Source organism: Papio anubis, chromosome 13, assembly GCF_008728515.1.
Source record: "Papio anubis isolate 15944 chromosome 13, Panubis1.0, whole genome shotgun sequence".
Lineage (NCBI taxonomy): Eukaryota > Metazoa > Chordata > Mammalia > Primates > Cercopithecidae > Papio > Papio anubis.
In genome coordinates, this window is record NC_044988.1 from 61,296,518 (window position 1) to 61,321,773 (window position 25,256).

Here is a 25,256-nt window from a genome sequence, read left to right on the forward strand (position 1 = left end):
AAAGTCAAGGTAGGTCACAGTAGAATAGTCCGAAGAGCCCTGAGAGGTGGAGCATAGGGAGGGATGCTCCTATTTCTCATCATTATGAGTCACATGAACTTCCTCATTATCTGCATCCAGGACAAATTCACACAGAATTTGGGGCAGCAAATTGTTCCCAAGACCATATGGGACTACTGAGCACCATGTACCTCATTCATGTGCCACATGATTCTGAGATTCACCCACTCACTACGTCAGAGAAGAGCTTCATCCTTCCTGAAGAAATCAATCAGGCAGTCAAAGAAGATGAATAAAGGAGGAAATAAAAAGCTGAATCCACATATCCTGGTGTTAGTGATGTTTTTACATCTTCAGAGAACCTAAAGAGAATTTTTAAATCCAGCAATAGAGAAAAACAGAAGATTTTGCACAATGCAGGTCCAAAAAGAAGAAGTGTTTAAAAAAAAAAAAAAAAAAAGTCTGAACTACAAGTAGCAATCCTATTAATTCCAGAATTTCCACACAATGCAAGACCTAGAAGGCATGATACTGGGCACCAAAGAAATGGAAAGGTGATGAGTAGGAAAGGTACAGAAGAAGCTATTGTTGAGAAGACAGAGAATGAAGTGTGCACCTGCTTGCTTCATCTTCATGGGGGTACTGTATTAGCTTGGCTAGGTTAAACGGAAGTAGGAAAGACAAAGAAGTAGGGAGGACGAGGAGAAGAAAAAGAAGGAAGAACAAAGAATTTCTACAAGGCAGGCATGTTGGCTCACTCCCAGCTACTCAGAGGCTAAGGCAGGAAGATTGAGCCTAGGAGTTCAAGACAAGTCTGGGCAACATAGTGAGATCACATACCTAAATTTAAAAAAAAAACTTTCTAGAAAATTATAGTAATAAAAATTTGATATGAGTAATTGCTCAATGGAACTGGAACAGGGAGTCCATAACAGACTCGTATGTATTGGAATTTAACTTACCATAAATGTGGTATTTCAAATGAATGAGAAATGAAGCCTAGTTCAATAAATAAGTTTAATAAATAAGTTGTAGCAATTAGGTAAAAATTGAAAAAATAAAGATACCTCACACTATACCATCCAAAAAAAAAACATGCCAGATAATGATAAAGACCAAAAGTCAAAAAACAAAAGTATAAAATTACCAGAAAAAAAATGTAAGAACATATGAACAGGAAAGCCCTATTTAAGCAAAACATAAACATCCCAGAAACAATGAAGAAAAAAAAAGAATGCCTAATTTAGCTACATCAGGGCTCCCCGACCCCTGGGTTGTGGGTCTGTGGCCTATTAGGAACTGGGTCTCACAGGAAGAGGTGAGGCAATGGAGCATTACTGCCTGATGTCAGATCAGCAGCCACATGAGATTCTCATGAGAGTGTGAACCCTGTTGTGAACTGGGCATGCAAGGGATCTAGGTTGTGTGCTCCTCACGAGAATCTAATATCTGATGATCTGAGGTGGAATAGTTTTATCCTGAAACCATCCATACCCCACCAGCCACCACCACCAGTCCATGGAAAAATTATCTTCCACAAAACTGGTTCCTGGTACCAAAAAGGTTGGGGACCACTGAGCTGCATAATTGTTAAACTTTGTATAATGAGAGAAATCTTTAAACAAAGTTAAAAGATGGAAGCATCCAAATCTGTAACATATTTGCAACATAAGTAATAAGTCAAAAAGAAAAGGAGAGGAACTCAATTTTTTTTTTCTTGTGCAAAGGAACATTGGCAGAGACTTTTCAACATCTCCAATTTTCATTTTGTCCTCCTTCCATAATAATAAAAATTTTAATTGGACATGTAGTTGCCCAAAATAAAGCGCATATTTCACAGCCTTCCATAAAGCTTAGTCACATGAGGCCACGTGGAGTCACATGGATTTTCTGCCCACAGAAATGTAAGGAGAGAGCCATGCAGGAATTTCCAAGAACCTTCTTAAGAGATAATCTGTGTGAGCCCCTGACACCCTTTATCTGTTCATTCATCCTGCCACCCGGAGGGCAGACGCTTCTGTCTTGGACCTCGAGGGCTGGAAGAAGAATGTAGTAGGATACAAGGCTGCAGAGGGGGCAACAGTAGATCAGGGAGACCAGGTATGTCAAATTGAGCAATCTGGACCAGAACCTGTAATCAGAAGTCTCACTGAATCCTACCACACCCAATGTCTCCTTTTATTTTGGTGAGACGGAGTTTCGTCCTTGTCACCCAGGCTGGAGTGCAGTGGCGCAATCTCAGCTCACTGCAACCTCTGCCTCCCAGATTCAAGTGATTCTCCTGCCTCAGCCTCCCAAGTAGCTGGGATTACAGGTGCCTGCCACCACACCCAGCTAATTTTTGTAATTTTAGTAGAGACAGGGCTGGGCTTGGTGGCTCATGCCTGTAATCCCAGCACTTTGGGAGGGTGGATCACCTGAGGTCAGAAGTTCGAGACCAGCCTGGCCAACATGGTGAAACCCCCGTCTCTACTAAAAATACAAAAATTAGCTGGGCATGGTGACACACGTCTGTAATCCCAGCTACTCAGGAGGCTGAGGCAGGAGAATTGCTTGAACCGGGGAGGCAGAGGTTGCAGTGAGCTGAGATCACACTACTGCACTCCTGCCTGGGTGACAGAGTGAGACTCTGTCTCAAATAATAATAATAATTAATTAATAATTAATTCAGCAATCACTGCAGAAATTCAACCCCATCAACTGAGCCAATTTTTGAAAATAAAATAAATTATAATTTATTTGTAAATTTAAAAAAAGCTTATTTACTGTTGGGAGAAAAAGCTGAGTGTTGGGAGAGAAGCTGAGGCAGGGCTTGCATGTCTGCTAGGCTAGCTGGCTCCTTGCTTCTAGCACTCCCATTATCTCAAGCTGAGATATGTTTTTCATTCACTTGATACACTGTTTCCTTTCAACCCCCACATCCTCACCACCTGTTTCTTTGTTTGAGCACCATTAAATAGCATGGGCTCCCAGAGCTCTGGGCCTTGGCAGCCTCCACACTTGCGATGGGCCCCTGGTCCCACTTTGTCTCTCAAACTGTCTTTTTCTCATTTCTTTGACTCCGCTGGACTTCGTCGCCCCCACGACCTGGTGTTGGGTCTGATCACCCCAACATTAACAGATAACAAGTAAAAAACAATCATAAGTAAACAGACAACATGCTGCTTAGAAATGCAAGAATCGTGCTTAGAAATGGAAGACTTGTTCTTAGAAACACTGGAAAGGATATCATCAGAGTTTTCTAGCGCAGTCAGTAAAGTCCGGATCAGAAAACTTCTACTCCACATGCCCTTATCGCACCCTCCCTCCGTGTGTAAATAATTGCCTGAAGTGTGGACGGTGCGTGCCTGTAGATCAAAGATATGAAATAAGCATCAGTAGGATCCTTACGATGCACTCGAGAGCAGGCGTAGGCTCTGTCTTTGGCTAGAGGAGTAGCTGTTACCTTGTCTCTGTTTGCTATGTTTGAGGGCATGTAGTTTGCTCCCTGATATACCAGAATCCAATTAACTCAAATGGCTTATAGACCACACAAATACAAGGCAGTACCTGCTGTCCAATGCCTACCACACTGCAGGTACTCAACAAATGTTAACAAAATCTATTTGTTTATTTATGCAACCATCATTTATTGAATATGTGCCAAAAGTGTTCTAGACATTGGAGATAGAGCAAACACATTTAAAAAAAATTTTTTTGTATATAAAAGTATTAAAGATTGTGCAAAAAATGAAGCAATACAAGGATATACTAAAAAAAAAAAAAAAAAAAAAAAAGGCTAACCAGCCCCATCCATACACTACTACACCTTCCAATCCTACCCCTCTGAGGTAACCAATTACTTTCGTTTTTGTTTTTTGAGACAGGGTCTGGCTCTATTGCCCAGGCTAAAGTGGAGTGGTATGAACATGGCTCACTGCAGCCTTGACCTCCTGGGTTCAAGTGATCCTCCAACTTCAACCTCCTGAGTAAGCTGGGACTATAGGCACATGCCATCACACCCACTTAGTTTTTTAAGTTTTTGTAGAGACTGGGTCTATGTTGCCAGGCTGGTCTTGAATTCCTGGCCTCAAGCGATCCTCTTGCCTCTGCCTCTCAAAACACTGGGATTACTAGCATGAGCCACCATGCTTGGCCCAATGTATCTTTTTCTAACATTTTTAATTGACAAAAATTATACATGTTTATTGTGTGCAATATGTTGTTTTGAAATATGTATACACTGTGGGGTAAATTGAGCTTATTAACGTATGTATTACTTCACATACCTATCATTTTTTTGAGGTAAGAACACTTAAAATCTAATCTTTTAGCAATTTTCAAGGACACAATGCATTGTTATTAACTGTATTCACCATACTGTACAATAGATCTCCTGAACTTACTCCTCCCAACTGAAATTTTGTATCCTTTGACCAACATCTCCCCAACACCCAATTCTCAGCCCCGGTCACCACTATTCCACTCTCTGCTTCTACGAGTTCAACTTCTTTAGAATCCACATACAAACGAGATTATGCAGTATTTGTCTCTCTGTATCTGGCTTATTTCAAATAATATAATATCCTCTGGGTTCATCCAGGGTGTCACAAATGGCAGGATTTCCTTCTTTCTTGAAGCTGGATAGTATTCATATATAGCATTTACATTTTATTAGGTATTATAAGTAATCTAGAGATGATTTAAATCTCTAGATTGAATGAGTGGGCTGGGCATGGTGGCTCACACCTGTAATTCCTGCATTTTGGGAGGCCAAGACGGGAGGATCACTTGGGATGAGGAGTTCAAGACCAGCCTGGCCAACATGGTGAAACCTTGTCTTTATATAAAAAATAAAAGTATATAGGAGGATGTGTATAGGTTACATGCAAACACTGGATCATTTTATATCAGAGACTAGAGCATCAGCAGATTTGGGTATCTGCAGGGTGTTCTGGAACTAATCCCCCACAGATCCCAAGAGATAACTGTACTTGGTCACTTGTTTGTCTTTTTTTGACAAATGTCTATTCAAATCCTTTGCCCATTTTTTTAATTGCATTGTTTGTTTTCTTACTATTGAGTTGTTTCAGTTCCTTGTTATTTTAGATATTAATCCCTTATCAGCTGTATGGTTTGCAAATATTTTCTCCCATTCTGTAGGTTGTCTCTTAACTCCGTAGATTGTTTCCTTGGCTGTGCAGAAGCTTTTTAGTTTGATACAATCCCATTTCTCTATTATTACTTTTGTTGCCTGTGCTTTTGGGTTTATATTTAAAAATTCAGGCCTGGGTACAGTGGCTCATGCCTCTAAACCTAACACTTCAGGAGGCCAAGGCACGAGGATCTCTTGAGGCCGGGAGTTTGAGACCATCCTGGGCAACATAGCAAGGACTCATCTTTAAAAAAAATTAGCTGGGTATAGTGGTGCGCGCCTGTATTCCTTGTTACTTGGAAAACTAAGGCAGGAGGATCCCTTGAGCCGAGGAGAATGAGGCTGCAGTGAGAACTATGCTCCTGACACTACACTCCAGCCTGGGAAACAGAGCAAGACCCTGTCTCTGAAAATAAATAAATAAATACATTTTAAAAAAATCTTTAAATAGATTTTATGATTCCAAGTCATCAAAGAACACGAGATGTCTTTACATTTGTTCAGATAATATTTACAACTTTAATTGAGCTTTTATAACTTTAAATAGGTCTTATATCTTACTAATTTTACTGTCAAGGTGAAACTATTTGATTTCTGAAATTTGCTTTAAAGTACTCCTGGAGGTAAGGTGGAAAGGCAGGATGGAACAAGAAGGGCAGAATATTGACGATTGTTGAACCTGGGTTATGTGTACTATTCTCTTGGTTTCTGTGGACGGTTTGGTATTTTGAAATTATACTCCTCCCTGCTCTGTCGCCTGCCACCGCTCCCCGAGCCCGAGTGGTTCACTGCACCATGAAGACAGATTCCAGACGCCGGGAACTCGCGCCTCCAATCCCAGACGCTATGTCCAGCAAAGGCTCCGTGGTTCCGCCCTACAGTGGCGGCCTGGACACCTCCTGCATCCTCGGGTTCCTAAAGGAACAAGGCTATGACGTCATTGCCTACCTGTCCGACACTGGCCAGGAGGAAGACTTCCAGGAAGCCAGGAATTAGGCACTGACGCTTGGGACCAAAAAGGTGTTCACTGAGGATGCCAGCAGGGAGTTTGTGGAGGAGTTCATCTGGCCGGCCATCCAGTCCAGCGCACTGTAGGAGAACCGCTACCTCCTGGGCACCTCTCTCACCAGGCCCAGCAGCGCCAGCAAACAAGTGGAAATCGCTCAGCGGGAGGGGCCAAGTATGTGTCCCACGGCACCACGGGAAAGGGAAATGATCTGGGCCGGTTTGAGCTCACTGCTACTCGCTGGTCCCCCCAGATAAAGGTCATTGCTCCCTGGAGGATGCCCGAGTTCTACAACCAGTTCAAGAGCCGCAATCACCTGATGAAACAGGCAAAGCAACATCGGATTCCCATCCCAGTCACTCCCCAGAGCCTGTGGAGCATGGACGAGAATTTCATGCACATCAGCTACCAGGCTGGAATTCTGGAGAACCCCAAGAACCAAGCGCCTCCAGGTCTCTACACGAAGACCCAGGACCCGGCCAAAGCCCTCAACACCCCTGACATTCTCGACATCGAGTTCAAAAAAGGGGTCCCCGTGAAGGTGACCAACGTCAAGGATGGCACCACCCACCAGACCTCCTTGGAGCTCTTCGTGTACCTGAACGAAGTTGCAGGCAAGCACGGCGTGGGCCATATTGACATCGCAGAGAACCGCTTCAATGGAATGAAGTCCCGAGGGATCTGTGAGGCCCCAGCAGGCACCATCCTTTACCACACTCATTTAGACATCAAGGCCTTCACCACGTACCGAGAAGTGCGCAAAATCAAACAAGGTCTGGGCTTGAAATTTGCTGAGCTGATGTATACCGGTTTCTGGCATAGCCTTGAGTGTGAAATTTGTCTGCCACTGTAACGCCAAGGCCCAGGAACCAGTGGAAGGGACAGCGCAGGGGTCCGTCCTCAAGGGCCAGGTGTACATCCTCCGCTGGGAGTCCCCACTGTCTCTCTACAACGAGGAGCTGGTGAGCATGAAGGTGCAGGGTGATTATGAGCCAATTTATGCCACGGGTTCATCAACATCAATTCCCTCAGGCTGAAGGAATGTCATCTCCAGAGCAAGGTCACTGCCAAATAGACCCCTGTACAATGAGGAGCTGGGGCCTTCTCAATTTGCAGATCCCCGAAGTACGGGCGCTAATTGTTGTGATAATTTGTCATCGTGACTTGTTCTGTCTGGCTAGCAAACGTAGTGGGGCTGCCAGACCCCAGCTTTGTTCCCTGGTCGCCCTAAAGCCTGCAAATGTCATCATCGAAGGGAAGGGTGGGGGCAGCTGCGGTGGGGAGCTATAAAATGACAATTAAACGATTTTTTTAAATTACACTCCTAAGTATTTTAAGCTTTTATGAAACTGTAGAAAATAAAAGTTTTCTAATTTCCTTTCAAAGTACTTACTGCTAATATAGAGAGAAGTTAGTGCTTTTTGTATATTTATCTTGCATCTGCCCACTTTTCCAAAATGACCTACAATTCAAATAGTTTATTACTAAAGTTCCTTGAGTTTTCTAGGCAAATAATGAAGTCACATAGACAAACATAAATAGTTTTATTTCTTCTTTTTCAAAGTTTATGGCAATTATTTTCTTACCTTTCTTTGACAATGTAACATAATAATAGCACATGGACATCCTTTTCTAATTTCTGATTTCAGTGAAATGATTTCAGAGTTTTGCTATTTAGAACAATGTTTTGTATTGGGTTTAGAGATAACAGTCCTTATCCTAGATAAGTAGTTTCCTTGTATTGTTACTTAGACTTTTTTTTTTTTTTTTTTTTTTTTTTTTTTTGAGACAGAGTCTCACTCTGTCACCCAGGCTGGAGTGCAGTGGCTGGATCTCAGCTCACTGCAAGTTCCGCCTCCCGGGTTTACGCCATTCTCCTGCCTCAGCCTCCCGAGTAGCTGGGACTACAGGCGCCCACCACCTCGCCCGGCTAGTTTTTTGTATTTTTTAGTAGAGACGGGGTTTCACTGTGTTAGCCAGGATGGTCTCGATCTCCTGACCTCGTGATCCGCCCGTCTCGGCCTCCCAAAGTGCTGGGATTACAGGCTTGAGCCACCGCGCCCGGCCTAGACTTGTTTTTTAATAGAAAAGTCATCACACCCTATTAGCTTAGAATTTTTATTAGGAATGGCTATTAAATTTTATAAAATATTTCTCCAGTGTATATTGACAGGATCATATGGTTTTTTCCTTTACAGTATTATCATAATTCATTACTAATGGTAATAGATGTCTTGATAGGGAACCAGCCTGTATACCTGAAATATATAGAACAGGGCATAATTAAAATACTCTATTCCATAGCAGTATGTTGTTATTTTATTATATAACTTGATTTTTATTAATACTTTATTTAGAATGTTTGCATCTGTATTAGTAAGTGTAAGGATACATAAATAACCAAAGTGTTTTTTCTACTCTCTACTCCCACAGAGTCACTCAACATTTCCGACACCAGATGTGTGGGTTTTTCCCCACACAGCAAAACAGTTCTGCAGATGACTCTCCAGTGGACACCAGCTAGGTGGCTGCCAATTCAATTTAATTCTGACACTATCCACCTGGAGATCACATCCCACAGGCTGAGGGCTCAGTCCCACGAGACTGCCCACACCACTGCAGATGCTGGTTGCAAGCACAGGTTGTGGTCTGTGCTTCTGACCAACCAGCTCTAAGTCAGGGTTTCCACAACTTCCTCCTGGGATTCGATTAATTTGCTGGAGCAGCTCACAGAACTCAGGGAAACACTTACATTGGCCCATTTATTATAAAGGATACAGATGAACAGCCAGCTGGAAGAAATGCACACCACAAGGCGTGTGGGAAGGGAAGCAGAGATCCCATGCCCTTCTGGGGTGCCACCCTCCAGGAAACTCCACGTGTTCAGCTATCCAGAAGCTCTTCTGAACCCTGTCCTTTCGTTTTTATGAAGACTTCATTACTGCAGCGTAACTGATTACTACCCATTTGGTGATCAACTCAACTTTCAGCCCCTCTTCCCTCCCTAGAGGCTGGAGGGTGGGGCTGGAAGTTGGAACCCGCTAATCATGCCTTGGCCTCTCCAGAGATTCGGAGGGAGCTTTTTGCCAGTATCACAATAAGTAATCTCAAGAGAGCAGGGACTTAACCTGTTTTGTTCCCTGCTATATTCCCTGCCCCTAGAACAGTACGTGACATTCTTAGTAGGTGCTCAATAAACATTTATTGAATGCATGTGCAAGTGAAATTAGTCTATGATGCCCTTTTCTTTGCATCCCCTGTAACTGATTGAGCTATGAAAGCTGTGCTGGCTTTATTAAATGACTTAAGGAGCTTTCCATCCTGTTTTATGGGTTATTGTTGTTTTTTTGCTTTTGTTTTTGTTTTTGTTTTGAGATGGAGTCTCGCTCTGTCACCCAGGCTGGAGTGCAATGGCGCGATCTTGGCTCACTGAAACCTCCACCTCCCAGGTTCAAGCGATTCTCTTGCCTCAGCCTCCCAAGGAGCTGGGATTACAGGTGCACAGCCACCATGCCCTGCTAATTTTTGTATTTTTAGTAGAGACAGGCTTTCACCATGTTGCCCAGGCTGGTTAGGAACTCCTGACCTCAAGTGATCCACCCACCTCAGCCTCCCAAAGTGCTGGGATTACAGGTGTGAACCACCGTGCCCGGCCTGTTTTATGGTCTTGAGTCATTTAAATCCTTGCTATGCAAAGAGCATGGACTAGTAATATCAGCATCACCTGACAGGTTTTGAGAAATACAGAATTTCAGGTTCCACCTCAGACCTATTGAATCACAGTCTGCAGTTTAACAAGATTTCCAGGTGATTCCTATTGATGTTTGATACATACTGGTTTAAGTAACACTGTATTATCTGCTTTTTAAAAAATAGTCAGGTCACACTGAGCTGGGAAATCACCTGGCACCAGCTCTTTTTTAAGGATAGAGCTATAATCATTTCTCCAATCTCTTATGGTGATGAGTCTGTTCAAGTCAGCTTCTCTTTACGTCACTTTTATTCATTTATATTTTGCTAGGAAATCCTCAAGATTCCCAAATAGTTGGAGTTCAAGTTAACATTCTCTCTCTCTCTCTTTTTTTTTTTTTTTTTTTTCAGACAGTTTTGTTGCCCAGGCTGGAGTGCAGTGGTGTGATCACAGCTCACTGCAGCCTCAACCTCCTGGGCTCAAGCAATCCTCCCACCTCTGCCTCCCAAGTAGCTGGCACTACAGGTGTGTGCCATCTAAACCCAGCTAATTTTTAAATTTTAAATAGAGATGGGGGTTCTCCCTATGTTGCCCAGGCTGGTCTCAAACTCCTGGGCTTAAGCAATCTGCCCACCTCAGCCTCACAAAGTGTTGGGATTACAGACGTGAGCCACTATGCCCGGCCAACAACATTCTCTTTAAATCATTTTTAACCTTTTCTATTTCTGTGGTTATGTGTGAGGAAAAGAGAGATCAGATTGTTACTGTGTCTGTGCAGAAAAGGAAGATATAAGAAACTCCATTTTGATCTGCACAAAGAAAAATTGTTTTGCTTTGAGATGCTGTTAACCTGTAACTTTAGCCCCAACCCTGTGCTCACAGAAACCTGTGCTGTATTGAATCAAAGCTTAATGGATTTAGGGCTGTGCAGGATGTGCCTTGTTAATAATATGTTTGCAGGCAGTATGCTTGGTAAAAGTCATCGCCATTCTCCATTCTCAATTAACCAGGGACACAAGGCACTGTGGAAAGCCACAGGGACCTCTGCCCAAGAAAGCCTGGGTATTGTCCAAGGTTTCCCCCACACTGACACGGCCTGAGATATGGCCTTGTGGGAAATGAAAGACCTTACCACCCGCCAGCCCAACACCCCTAAAGGGTCTGTGCTGAGGAGGAGTAGTGAATGAGGGAGGCCTCTTTGCAGCTGAGATAAGAGAAAGGTTTGTGTCTCCTGCTCATCCCTAGGAATGCAATGTCTCGGTGTAAAGCCAACCATTCCCATTCGTTCTATTCTGAGATAAGAGAAAACTGCCCTGCGGCTGGAGGCGAGATATGCTGGCAGCAATACTGCTCTGTTACCCTTTGCTACACTGAGATGTTTGTGTAAAGTGAAACATAAATCTGGCCTACGTGCACATCCAGTCACAGTACCTTTCCTTGAACTTACTCACGATACAGATTCCTTTGCTCACATGTTTCCCTGCTGACCTTCTCCCCATCTGTTGCCTTGCTATACTCCCCTCGCTAAGATAGTAAAAATAATGATCAATAAATACTGAAGGAACTCAGAGACCAGCACCGGTGCAGGTCGTCGCATGCTGAGTGTGCCGGTCCCCAGGGCCACTGTTGTTTCTCTATACTTTGTCTCTGTGTCTTATTTCTTTTCTCAGTCTCTCACCTGATGAGAAATAACCACAGGTGTGGAGGGGCAGGCCCCCTTCAGTTATGTGTCTTTCTTACTCAAAATATCACATAATTGTGCTTTCTTTTTTCTTCAACCTGGTTAGTGGTGAGTTTATTTACTTTATCGCTCTTTTTTTGAGGCGAGTCTTGCTCTTTTAAGCTGGGTCGTCGTGCAAAGCTCCTGCAACCTCCACCTTCTGTGTTCAAGCAGATTCCTCACTGCTTGCCTCCGCTATCCTGAGTAGCTGGGCTGGTAGCGTGCCCAGCCCATTCATTTTCAGCATTTTAGTAGGGTTCACCACACGTTAAGTTGGACCAGTGTCCCGATTCCTGACCTCGTGATCTGCCTGCCTTGGCCTCCCAAAGTGCTAGGATTACAGGCATGAGCCACTGCAACCAGCCTATATAACCTTTTGATACATAGTTTTTGCTTTCTATTTTGTTAATTTCAGTCTTAATTTTGTAACTTCCCTTCTCCTAATTTCTCTTGGTTAATTTTCTCTTTATTTTTTATATATTTTGTCTAAGTTCTTAAGATGAGTTTATCTTTAGTCTCTTGTCTGTACAATGAAAGCTATTTAAATCAATCTATTTTATTCTGAAAATAACTTTTGCTATATCCTACAGATTCTTATATAAAATGTTAGACTTTACATTGCTAAGAGTGTAAGTTTAGCATTGATTTCTTTAACAATCCAAAAGTTATCTGGCAGCATAATTCTTCACGTCCAAGTGGTCAAGACTTTTAGATACTTTTTAAATTATTAATTTATAATTTTAATTATGCTCAAATACTGTGGCCTATATTAGTCCATTCTCACACCGCTATAAAGGACTACCTGATGGTCAGGAGTGGTGGCTCACGCCTGTAATCCCAGCACTTTGGGAGGCTGAAGTGGGCAGATCACCTGAAGTCAGGAGTTCGAGACCAGCCTGGCCAACATGGGTGAAACCCTGTCTCTACTAAAAATACAAAAAAAAAAAAAAAAAAAATTAGCCGGCCTGGTGGCATGCCCCTGTAAGCCTAGCTATTCGGGAGGCTGAGGCAGGAGAATCACTTGAACCCGGGAGGCAGAGGTTGCAGTGAGCTGAGATCGTGCCATTACACTCCAGCCTGGGTAACAAGAATGAAAACTCCATCTAAAAAAAAAAAAAAAAAAGAACTACATGAGACTGGGTAATTTATAAAGAAAAGAGGCTTCACTGGCTCCCAGTTCTGCAGGCTATACAGGAAACATGATGCTGGCACCTGTTCAGCTTCTTGGGAGGCCTCAGGAGACTTTCAATCATGTCAGAAGGCAAAGGAGACACAGGCACATCTTACACGGCTGGAGCAGGAGCAGGGTGGGAGGTGTTATACACTTTTAAACAACCAGATCTCATGATAACTCTATCAGCAGAACAGCACTAGAGGAATGGTGCTAAACCATTCATGAGAAACTGCCCCCATGTCCAACCACCTCCCACCAGGCCCTACTGCCAACACTGGGGATTACAATTCAACATGAGATTTGGGTGGGGACACAGATCCAAACCATATCATGGCCTATGGTATACCTCTTCTATTTTTTAATGTATCAAGAATTGCTTAGGCTAGGTGTGGTGGCTCATACCTGTAATCCCAACACTTTGGGAGGCTGGTGGGGTTGGGGGGGGATCGGAATCACTTCAGGCTAGGAGTTTGAGACCAGTTTGGGTAACACAGTGAGACCTCATCTCGACAAAAAATTTAAAAATTGAAATTAGGTGGACATGGTGCCATGCACCTATAGTCCTAGCTACTCAGGAGGCTGAGGCGGGAGAACTGCTTGCGCCCAGGAGTTTGAAGTTACAGTGAGCTATGTGACACTGCACTCCAGCTTGGGTGACAGAGGGAGACCCTATCTCCAGGGGAAGAAAAGAAAAAGAATTTCTTTGTGGCCTAATATGGGATCAACTATTTTAAATGTACCATGATCATATGGGGGGAAATGTGTATCTTCTCTATTCAAAGGATATAAAGATTTTTCTAGATCCTCTACACATAAGTGTATGTATGCACGTGGGTGCTCACACGCACACAAATGTTTATTTACTGAATTGCTCAATTCCTAAATGTCCTTATTTTTTGCCTCCTGGATTCATTACCGGAAAAGGAGTCTTGATCCAGATACCAAAAGAGAGTTCTTGGGTCTCACGCAGGAAGGAATTCAAGGTGAGTCACAGACTGCAGTGAAAGAAGCAAGTTAATTAGAAGCTACTCCCTTCCAGAGTACAGCACCTTCAGAAGGCAAGCGAGGAACGCACCATCTTTGCTTTAAGTCCTTCTTATGTAGGCGGTCTTATGTATGTAAAGACTAAGCTAAGCTGAGTCTACATGAGGGTGAGCAGATAGCATGACAAAATTTATAATATTGATTTAAACTATCCTTGACATTCTAGTGTGTGAGTACATCAAGCCATAACTACAATTATATTCAAAGCACATACTGTTATGGGTATTGGGACATCTGGACTTTCTGTTATTGTAGGAGTGTGTCCTTGCAGGCATTAACAAGTTGCTGCTTTAGCTGTAAACATCCAAGGACCATGGGTCATGACTGGCAAGGAATGTGCCTTGCTAGTTTTAAGATGGAGTTGATTTTAAAATGGTATCATTCTGGCTCCTCTAGGCTCCTGCTTCCCTAACAGAGATGTCCAAGTTTGATATGCACATATTAAAATCTCTCACTATAATTATTTTGTTTATTTCACTAGTCAATAAAAGTTAAGATTAAAGAATCATACAACAGTCAATCAAGACACAAGAGCTAAAGTAATCCCTTTGTTAAGCACCGAATGAATCAGAAAAACATTAAAGGAATTCTGTCAATAAAACTCTCTATAGCTATACACATAGTGGATTAAATTATATTTTTTCTTCAGAAAAAAAAAAATTGTTTTTCTGTTGATGTCTAATTAAATCCCTCAAGCACAAGAACTACATATCAGATTATATACCTCTTCCCAGCCTGTAAGTCGTAATTATTTCCCTTTGCTCATTTTTAATGTTGGCTTTTGTATGGCTGAAAATGACTGTGCAATTAGATAATTCCATTTAAAAAAACAAATATTAGGTTTTTCTCAAGAAACAGAGCTATAATTAGTACAGTGCTGATGAACTAAAAAGCTATTCAGAAACACTTTTTATTATAATACAAAGTCCTCTTAAGCTAGTCTACAAATGTGATTGTGAGCAAGTAACTTGACTGCATTGTTCACCTTTACAGAGATTTCTTCTCTTTTTGATAAGTCCTCTTTGGGTTTTAAATAAAGGGGTAGATAAATGCAAGACTCAATTGTGTTGTGTCTATGGAGTCATCTCTATGGAGTCGTCTCACACAGAAAGAAATGAGTCACAGAAGGAGGAAAAATGCCCTCATGACCACCTTTGCTATTAGTCATATCGGTTTACAGCTTTTTAGGTTTGGGGGATAGAGCACGTGGAAAACAGTAGGAAAGGATGCAGAGGGTGAATAGTACAGTAACAACAGCTGTTTTCAATTATGCAGCATGTTTACTTTCCACACTGGCACAGCAAATGAGTGGGAAATGATTCTTTACCTGGCCAAATGACTGGATGTTGATCTTGAAGTTAATTAACTGTTGCTCCAGACACTTGTGAAATGAACTCCCCTAAACCCGTCACCGGTCAGAGCATGTTTTCCATTTTAAAAACATAAGTTTATTAATGAATAAAAACTACCACTGTAAGCTCTTATTCTTTGGAAGAGAGGCTATTTTTTCTCAAAATTATTTTGAATTAAAAGCGACTTGTCTTGTGAAGGATGTCTTACTTGGTCCTAAGCCATATTTAGCATCTACCAAAGCGGGTATTTTCTTAAGCCTGCTCATTGTGGTGTAGTCCTTAGGACAAAAAAGAAACAAAGAATGCAGATGAATAAATCTATTAAACCAACTTCACAGGAAAGTTTCCCTTGAAAACTCCTTGCCATAATCATCACATTCACTGAGGGACCATCTACCAAATGCTTTACTCTCATGATTTCATTTAATATTGACATTCATCCTACAAAGTAGATGGTATTACAATGTCTGTTTTACAAGTGAGAAATCCGAGGAACAGGAAGTCAATTTGCCAAGTGTTGCACAGCTGCTAAGTGGTAGGTGTGAGATTCGAACCCACCGATCTCAAAGCTTCTAGTGAGGCTTTCAACTAAGTTGTGGTCGCTTTGGTTAACAGCAGACGCTAAGGAAAATCAGTACTGATTACTGAGGATGGAAGAGGCGCAGACATTTCACCACAAGGCGACCAAAACCGCACTTTTAGGCTGGCCACACAGGAGCCCCGAGGAAATTATGCGCCCTCTTCCTCCCAGCCCCCCTGCTGCCCTGGCCTGGGCGGAGCAGCGGCCGCAGCGTAACTGCTGTTGCCCAGATCAAGCCAAGCTCGGTCCCGGTGACGAGCAGCGCCTACGGGGCCAGAGCGTCTCGGAGCCTTCGATGACCCCAGAGCCCAAGGAGGTCCCCGCACCAGCGGCCCCACGCCCTAGCTCGGTCCGCCGTCGAGGATGCCTGGAAGTCCCCTGCAGGCGCCTGAGAGCGAGTCCAAGGCTTAGCCTCCTCCATCCCCAGTCATCCGCCTCCCAGGCCCCGGCTGGAGCCCCATGGGCGCTTCCCGCGCCTACCAAGGAACCAAGGAGCCAAGGGGCCAAGGAGCCCGGAGACCTCTGGGGGCGCCCTCGAGGATTCCGCGGCGGCTCCCGCAGCCACTTCAGCTCTCAGCCCATCTCCCTCCGAGGTCCGAAAAGGAAGAGGGCGGGCCAGGGCTCCCTGCAGGCCGGAGCCGCAGCCCCTTTCCCCCTCCCCTGCCCACGGATCCTCCCCGGCCCCTCCCGGGCGCGGCCCTCACCTGCTGCCTGCACCGCCTCGGAGACAGGCCCTCGGGCTCCACCTGGCTTCATCACCGCTTCTCTTACCCGGGAGGAGGGGGAAACTCAACCCTCTAGGCCAGGCTCTGTGCTTAGTCACTTTAGATACTTTATTTCGTTTAATTCTTAGGGTTTTAACCCCTGAGTTTAAGGCGAAGGATCCGAGGTTCAGAAAAGCCATGCAGAGCAGGGAGGATTCAAACAGCCACACCTGCTGGTGTCTGTGCTCTCGGTAGTGGAACAGATTTTGATGAAGTAAGTCGTTTTTTAGTTATACTCCCTCTGTTAACATAATTAAAACTGGACCACCACCTTCTGGAAAGAGAGGCAGCTGGACGGCACAGGAGCTTTTATGAAAGGGACTAAAGGAAGATAGCATAACCCCAGCCCTCAGCTCAGCTTGGTAATTCGCATTTTGCCTTAGAACATTAACAGAAATTCCAGGCTCAGCAACCAGTTTCAGGAAAATGCTGTGCGTGAATACAAGCGGAAGCGCCTTGGCATATGGGAAGCATTCTATCCTCTGATGGCCAGATCCTCCACTCCCGTCTTGGCCTGTGACACAAACACCTTGAGTTGTAAATTCCTCCAGCAAAGTGAGACACTTTGGCATTTGCCAGGCGTGGTGACTGACACACAGGAGCCTCAGTACTGTTTATTTGGTGTCTCCATACCCAGCAGACCACATTTTCCAGGCCCCAAGGGGTGGGAGGGATCTCATTTTAAAGAGATCAGTTGATATTTCTCTTAGCAAATCTAGCACAGGACTTACTTTTGTCCCCAAAGACTCCTGTTCTCACTGCTTGCCCACATGCCTGGGCAGCCTAATGCTCTCTACACCCATCTTCCTTTCAGGAATGAGTTCCCATCTCCTTCTCAACAGTGGACACCACTCCAGTGTTCCTCCCACCACCTTTAACTGAAAAAACAAACTGCCTTTACAGAACCCTGTGCACGCAGGTCAGCCTGGCTCCTGGAAATGCAAACTGGAATTGCAAAAAGATGAAAACATTCCTGGAGAATTTTTGGTGTTTTGGAGAATGCTTCTGGGCAGATCACACACTGTGACAAGTTCTTCAATTGTGACAATTCAATCATGCCTTCCACAAGGAATTGACTTTTCACACTTAACGCTGGAGGTTGCTCATTTTCCCCAAATCTTAAAGTGGACTTGGGATTAAGATACCAAAGCAAATGCACAGTTCTTTGAGCACTGCTCCTATCCCATGGCATCTGCATACCGGCAGACAGACACAGGCAGGAGATAGGGGGCCTCTGCTGATGGTTTCCTTGGAGTTAGAAAGGTTTGACACATCCAGCCCAGAGAAGGCAGAGACTCCTGTAACCCCACCCTGCTGCCAGCTGTCAGTGGAAGAAAAACAGTTGGAGGAGTCAGGAGGTCTCACACTCCAGTCTCCCTAATTCGCATGGCTTTGTGCTAGCAACTGTATTCTTTTCTCCTAAAATTATTGTAATCACAAATTCTCATTATTAAGTTAGTGGGACATTGGGAGAGGAGGAAATACTTTCTATTTTAAAATTTCCGCTTCGTTCCAAGATGGCCAAATACGAACAGCTCCAGTCTGCAGCTCCCAGTGTGATCAATGCAGAAGACAGGTGATTTCTGCATTTCCAACTGAGGTACCTGGTTCATCTCACTGGGACTGGTTGGACAGTGGGTGCAGCCCACGGAGGGTGAGCCAAAGCAGGGCAGGGCATCGCCTCACCCAGGAAGCCCAAGGGGTCAGGGAATGTCCCTTTCCTAGCCAAGTGAAGCTATGACAGACGGTGCCTGGAAAAACGGGACACTCCCACCTAAATACTGCGCTTTTCAAACAGTCTTAGCAAATGGCACCTGAGGAGATTATATCCCACACCTGGCTCAGCGGGTCCCACACCTATGGAGCCTTGCTCACTGCTAGCACAGCAGTCTGAGATAGACCTGCAAGGCAGCAGCCTGGCAGGGAGAAGGCCATCTGCCATTGCTGAGGCTTGAGTAGGTAAACAAAGCAGCTGGGGAAGCTCAAACTGTGTGGAGCCCGCTGCAGTTCAGCAAGGCCTGCTGCCTCTGTTGTCCCACCTCTGGGGGCAGGGCATAGCTGAACAAAAGGCAGCAGAAACTTCTGCAGACTTAAATGTCCCTGTCTGACAGCTCTGAAGAGAGCAGTGGTTCTCCTAGCACAGCGTTTGAGCTCTGAGAACGGACAGACTGCCTCCTCAAGTGGGTCCCTGACCCCCGTGTAGCCCAACTGGGAGACACCTCCCAGTAGGGGCTGACTGACACTTCATACAGGCGGGTGTCCCTCTGGAACAAAGCTTTGCAGCAGTATTTGCTGTTCTGCAATATTTGCTGTTCTGCAGCCTCTGCTGGTGATACCCAGGCAAACAGGGTCTGGAGTGGACCTCCAGCAAACTCCAACAGACCTGCAGCTAAGGGACCTGACTGTCAGAAGGAAAACTAACAAACAGAAAGGAAGAGCATCAACATCAACAAAAAGGACAGCCACACCAAAACCCCATCTGTAGGTCACCAACATCAAAGACCAAAGGTAGATAAAACCACAAAGATGGGGAGAACCCAGAGAAGAAAAGCTGAAAATTCTAAAAACGAGAGTGCCTCTTCTCATCCAAAGGATTGCAGCTCCTCACCAGCAATGGAACAAAGCTGTACGGAGAATGACTTTCACAAGTTGACAGAAGTAGGCTTTAGAAAGTCAGTAATAACAACCCTCTCCAACCTAAAGGAGGATGTTTGAACCCATTGCAACAAAGCTAAAAACCTTGAAAAAAGATTAGACAAATGGCTAACTAGAATAAACAGTGTAGAGAAGACCTAAAATGACCTGATGGAGCTGAAAACCATGACACGAGAACTACGTGACGCATGCACAAGCTTCAGTAGCCAATTCAATCAAGTGGAAGAAAGGGAATCAGTGATTGAAGATCAAATGAATGAAATGAAGCAAGAAGCGAAGTTTAGAGAAAAAAAGAGTAAAAAGAAACCAACAAAGCCTCCAAGAAATATGGGACTATGTGAAAAGACCAAATTTACGATTGATTGGTGTACCTGAAAGTGACGGGGAGAATGGAACCAAGTTGGAAAACATTCTGCAGCATATTATCCAGGAGAACTTCCCCAACCTAGCAAGGCAGGCCGACACTCAAATTCAGGAAATACAGAGAACACCACAAAGATACTCCTCGAGACGAGCAACCCCAAGACACATAATTATAGATTCACTAAGTTGAAATGAAGGAAAAAATGTTAAGGGCAGCCAGAGAGAAAGGTCAGGTTACCCACAAAGGGACGCCCATCGGACTAACAGAAGATCTCTTGGCAGAAACTCTACAAGCCAGAAGAGAGTGGGGGCTAATATTCATAACATTCTTAAAGAAAAGGATTTTCAACCCAGAACTTCATATCCAGCCAAACTAAGCTTCATAAGTGAAGGAGAAATAATATCCCTTACAGACAAGCAAATGCTGAGAGATTTTTGTCACCACCAGGCTTCCCTTACAAGAGCTCCTGAAGGAAGCACTAAACATGGAAAGAAACAACTGGTACTGGCCACTGCAAAAACATGCCAAATTGTAAAGAACATCAATGCTAGGAAGAAACTGCATCAACTAATGGGCAAAATAACCAGCTAACATCATAATGACAGGATCAAATTCACACATAACAACATTAACCTTAAATGTAAATAGGCTAAATGCCCCAATTAAAAGACACAGACTGGCAAATTGGATAAAGAGTCAAGACCCATCAGCGTGCTGTACTCAGGAGACCCATCTCACATGCAGAGACATACATAGGCTCAAAATAAAGGCATGAAGGAAGATCTACTAAGCAAATGGAAAAAAAAAAAGCAGGAGTTGCAATCCCAGTCTCTGATAAAACAGACTTTAAACAAAGGTCAAAAGTGACCAAAAAAAAAGGTCATTACATAATGGTAAAGGGATCAATTCAACAAGAAGAGCTAACTATCCTAAATATATATGCACCCAATACAGGAGTACCCAGATTCATAAAGCAAGTCCTTAGAGACCTACAAAGAGACTTAGGCTCCCACACAATAATAATGGGAGACTTTAACACCCCACTGTCAACATTAGATCAACAAGACAGAAGGTTAACAAGGATATCCAGGACTTGAACTCAGCTCTGCATCAAGCAGACATAACAGACATCTACAGAACTCTCCAACCCAAATCAACAGAATATACATTCTTCTCAGCACCACATCACACTTATTTCAAAATTGACTACATAGTTGGAAGTAAAACACTCCTCAGCAAATGTAAAAGAACAGAAATCACAACAACCTGTCTTTCAGACCACAGTGCAATCAAATTAGAACTGAGGATTAAGAAACTCACTCAAAACCGCACAACTACATGGAAACTGAACAACCTGTTCCTGAATGACTACTGGGTAAATAATGAAATTAAGGCAGAAATAAAGATGTTCTTTGAAACCAATGAGAACAAAGACACAACATACCAGAATCTCTGGGACACATTTAAAGCAGTGTGTACATGGAAATTTATAGCCCACAAGAGAAAGTAGAAAAGATCTAAAATCAACACCCTAACATCGCAATTAAAAGAACTACAGAAGCAAGAGCAAACGCATTCAAGAGCTAGCAGAAGGCAAGAAATAACTAAGAGCAGAATTGAAGGAGACAGAGACAGAAAAAACCCTTCAAAAAAAAAATCAATGAATCCAGGAGCTGGTTTTTTGAAAAGATCAACAAAACTGATAGACTGCTAGCAAGACTAATAAAAAAGAAAAGAGAGAAGAATCAAATAGACACAATAAAAAATGATAAAGGGGACATCACCACCGATCCCACAGAAGTACAAACTACAGTTAGAGAATATTATAAACACCTCTATGCAAATAAGCTAGAAAATCTAGAAGAAATGGATACATTCCTGGACACATATACACTTCTAAAACTAAACCAGGAAGAAGTGGAATCTCTGAATAGACCAATAACACGCTCTGAAATTGAGGCAATAATCAATAGCCTACCAACCAAAAAAAGTCCAGGAACATAAGGATTCATAGCCGAATTCTACCAGAAGTACAAAGAGGAGCTCGTACCATTCCTTCTGAAACTATTCCAGTCAATAGAAAAAGAGGAAATCCTCCCTAACTCATTTTATGGGGCCAGCATCATCCTGATACCAAAGCCTGGCAGAGACACAACAAAAAAAGAGAATTTTAGACCAATATCCCTGATGAACATTGATGCAAAAATCCTCAATAAAATACTGGCAAACTTAATTTTATCCAGCAGCACATCAAAAAGTTTATCCACCATGATCAAGTGGGCTTCATCCCTGGTATGCAAGGCTGGTTCAACATATGCAAATCAATAAACATAATCCAGCATATAAACAGAACCAACGACAAAAACCACATGATTATCTCAATAGATACAGAAAAGGCCTTCTACAAAATTCAACAGCCCTTCAATGTTAAAAACTCTCAATAAACTAGGTATTGATGGAATGTATCTCAAAATAATAAGAGCTATTTATGACAAACCCACAGCCAATATCATACTGAATGAGCAAAAACTGGAAGCATTCCCTTTGAAAACTGGCACAAGGCAGGGATGCCCTCTCTCACCACTCCTAGTCAACATAGTGTTGGAACTTCTGGCCAGGGCAATCAGGCAAGAGAAAGAAATAAAGGTATTCAATTAGGAAAAGAGGAAGTCAAATTGTCCCTGTTTGCAGATGACATGATTGTATATTTAGAAAACCCCATTGTCTCAGCCCAAAATCTCCTTAAGCTGATAAGCAACTTCAGCAAAGTCTCAGGATACAAAATCAATGTGCAAAAATCACAGGCATTCCTATACACCAATAACAGACAAATAGAGAACCAAGTCATGAGTGAACTCCCATTCACAAATGCTACAAAGAGAATAAAACACCTAGGAATCCAACTTACAAGGGATGTGAAGGACCTCTTCAAGGAGAACTACAAACCACCGCTCAATGAAATAAAGGAGGACCAAAACAAATGGAAGAACATTCCATGCTCATGGATAGGAAGAATCAATATCGTGAAAATGGCCATACTGCCCAAGGTAATTTATAGATTCAATGCCATCCCCATTAAGCTACCAATGACTTTCTTCACAGAATTGGAAAAAACTACTTTAAAGTTCATATGGAACCAAAAAAAACCCTGCATTACCAAGACAATCCTAAGCCAAAAGAACAAAGCTGGAGGCATCACGCTGCCTGACTTCAAACTATACTGCAAGGCTACAGTAACCAAAACAGCATGGTACTGGGACCAAAGCAGAGATATACATGAATGGAACAGAACAGAGCCCTCAGAAATAATACCACACATCTACAACTATCTGATCTTTGACAAACCTGACAAAAACAAGAAATGGGGAAAGGATTCCCTATTTAATAAATGGTGCTGGGAAAACTGGTTAGCCATATGTAGAAAGCTGAAACTGGATCCCTTCCTTACACCTTATACAAAAATTAACTCAAGATGGGTTAAAGACTTAAATATCAGACCTAAAACCATAAAAACCCTAGAAGAAAACCTAGACAATACCATTCAGGACATAGGCATGAGCAAGGACTTCATGACCAAACACCAAAAGCAATGGCAACAAAAGCCAAGATAGACAGATGGGATCTAATTAAACTAAGGAGCTTCTGCACAGCAAAAGAAACTACCATCAGAGTGAACAGGCAACCTACAGAATGGGAGAAAATTTTTGCAATCTACCCATCTGTCAAAGGGCTAATATCCAGAATCTACAAAGAACTTAAACAAATTTACAAGAAAAAAACAACACCATCAAAAAGTGGGCAAAGGATATGAACAGACACTTCTCAAAAGAAAACATTTATGCAGCCAACAGACACATGAAAAAAGGCTCATCATCACTGGTCATCAGAGAAATGCAAATCAAAACCACATTGAGATATCATCTCACACCAGTTAGAATGGCAATCATTAAAAAGTCAGGAAACAACAGATGCTAGAGAGGATGTGGAGAAATAGGAATGCTTTTACACTGTTGGTGGGAGTGTAAACTAGTTCAACCATTGTGGAAGATAGTGTGGCAATTCCTCAAGGATCTAGAAATAGAAATACCATTTGACCCAGAGATCCCATTACTGGGTATATACCCAAAGGATTATAAATCATGCTACTATACACATGCACACATATGTTTATTGTGGCACTATCCACAATAGCAAAGACTTGGAACCAACCCAAATGTCCATCAATGACAGACTGGATTAAGAAAATGTGGCACATACACACCATGGAATACTATGCAGCCATAAAAAAGGATGAGTTCATGTCCTTTGTAGGGACATGGATGAAGCTGGAAACCATCATTCTCAGCAAACTATCACAGGAACAGAAAACCAAACACCGCATGTTCTCACTCATGGGTGGGAACTGAACAATGAGAACACTTGGACACAGGGCAGGGAACATCACACACCGGGGCCTGTTGCGGGGTGGGGGGCTGGGGGAGGGATAGCATTAGGAGAAATACCTAATGTAAATGATGAATTAATGGGTGCAGCAAACCAACATGGCACATGTATACCCATGTAACAAACCTGAATGATGTGCACATGTACCCTAGAACTTAAAAAGTATAATTTTAAAAAACAGGTGTGTGTATATATATATATACATATATATATAAAAATATGAAAATTAGCCAGGCGTGGTGACAGGCTCCCGTAATCCCAGCTACTTGTGGGGCCCAGGCAGGAGAATCACTAATCATTTGAACCCGTGAGATGGAGGTTGCAGTTAGCCAAGATCGTGCCATCACACTCCAGCCTGGGGGACGAGAGCAAGAATTCATTTCAATTTTTTGAAAAAAAAATTGTTTTCAATTAAAAAAAAAAAGTTTTCAACTTTTAAATTTCTACTGCTATCAGCTTTTTCTGAATATTATTTATTTTTGCCTTCTTTATAAATCAGTTTATGTCATTACTGTTATATACAATATATGTTTTACATAAGAAAATAAATGTCTTTTCTCACTAAAAAAAAAAAAAATTTCGCCATCTGGTAACGATTAAAAATGCTTCAACTGGACATTCACTGAAATGAATCTAAATAATGATCTTACCCCTTTCACAAAAATTAACTCATAGACATAATGGATCACAGACATAAATATAAAACATATAAGTATAAAACACCTAGAAGATAATATAGGAGAAAATCTAGGTGACCTTGGGTTTAGCAATGACTTTACAACACCAAAACACAATTTATAAAAGACAAAATTTAAAAATTGGACTTCATTAAAATTAAAAATCCTTCAACTGAGGACAACGCTTTTTGTTGTACAAAAAGAATTGAAATGCAAATTCCTGTCTGGAAAAGATAATAGTGATCTGTAAAATCATGCTGAATATAAAAGACTAACGGCAGATCCTGTGTTTTTGTAGTAGGGGCTACTCATGTATAAGAAAATAGGAAGAAACAATATTTGTGGGCTAAGGTGGGAGGATCACTTGAACCCAGGAGTTCAAGGCTGCAGTGACTTATAATCATGCCACTGCACTCCAGCCTCGGTGATGGAGTTAGAACCCATCTCAAAAACAGAAAAGAGAAAAAAAAATTGTGAAATATATGAGGAACAAAGCCTTATCCTACGGTCAAACACTTTAGCATCCTGACATGTGACTTCTCTGATGGAAACAAGAAAACCTGATGGTTCAGGTCCTGAAACTAGAGATAAATATTTTCATTATTTTTAAAAATTTAATTCATCATAAAAACAAAATTTGTTTTTTTTTTTT

General features: G+C 42.6%; 1 pseudogene; it reads left to right on the forward strand.

Annotated features, from left to right (window-relative positions):
* The first annotated feature begins 5,980 nt into the window (after nt 1-5,980).
* LOC101025700 lies at nt 5,981-7,404 on the forward strand (annotated as a pseudogene).
* The last annotated feature ends 17,852 nt before the right edge of the window (nt 7,405-25,256 follow it).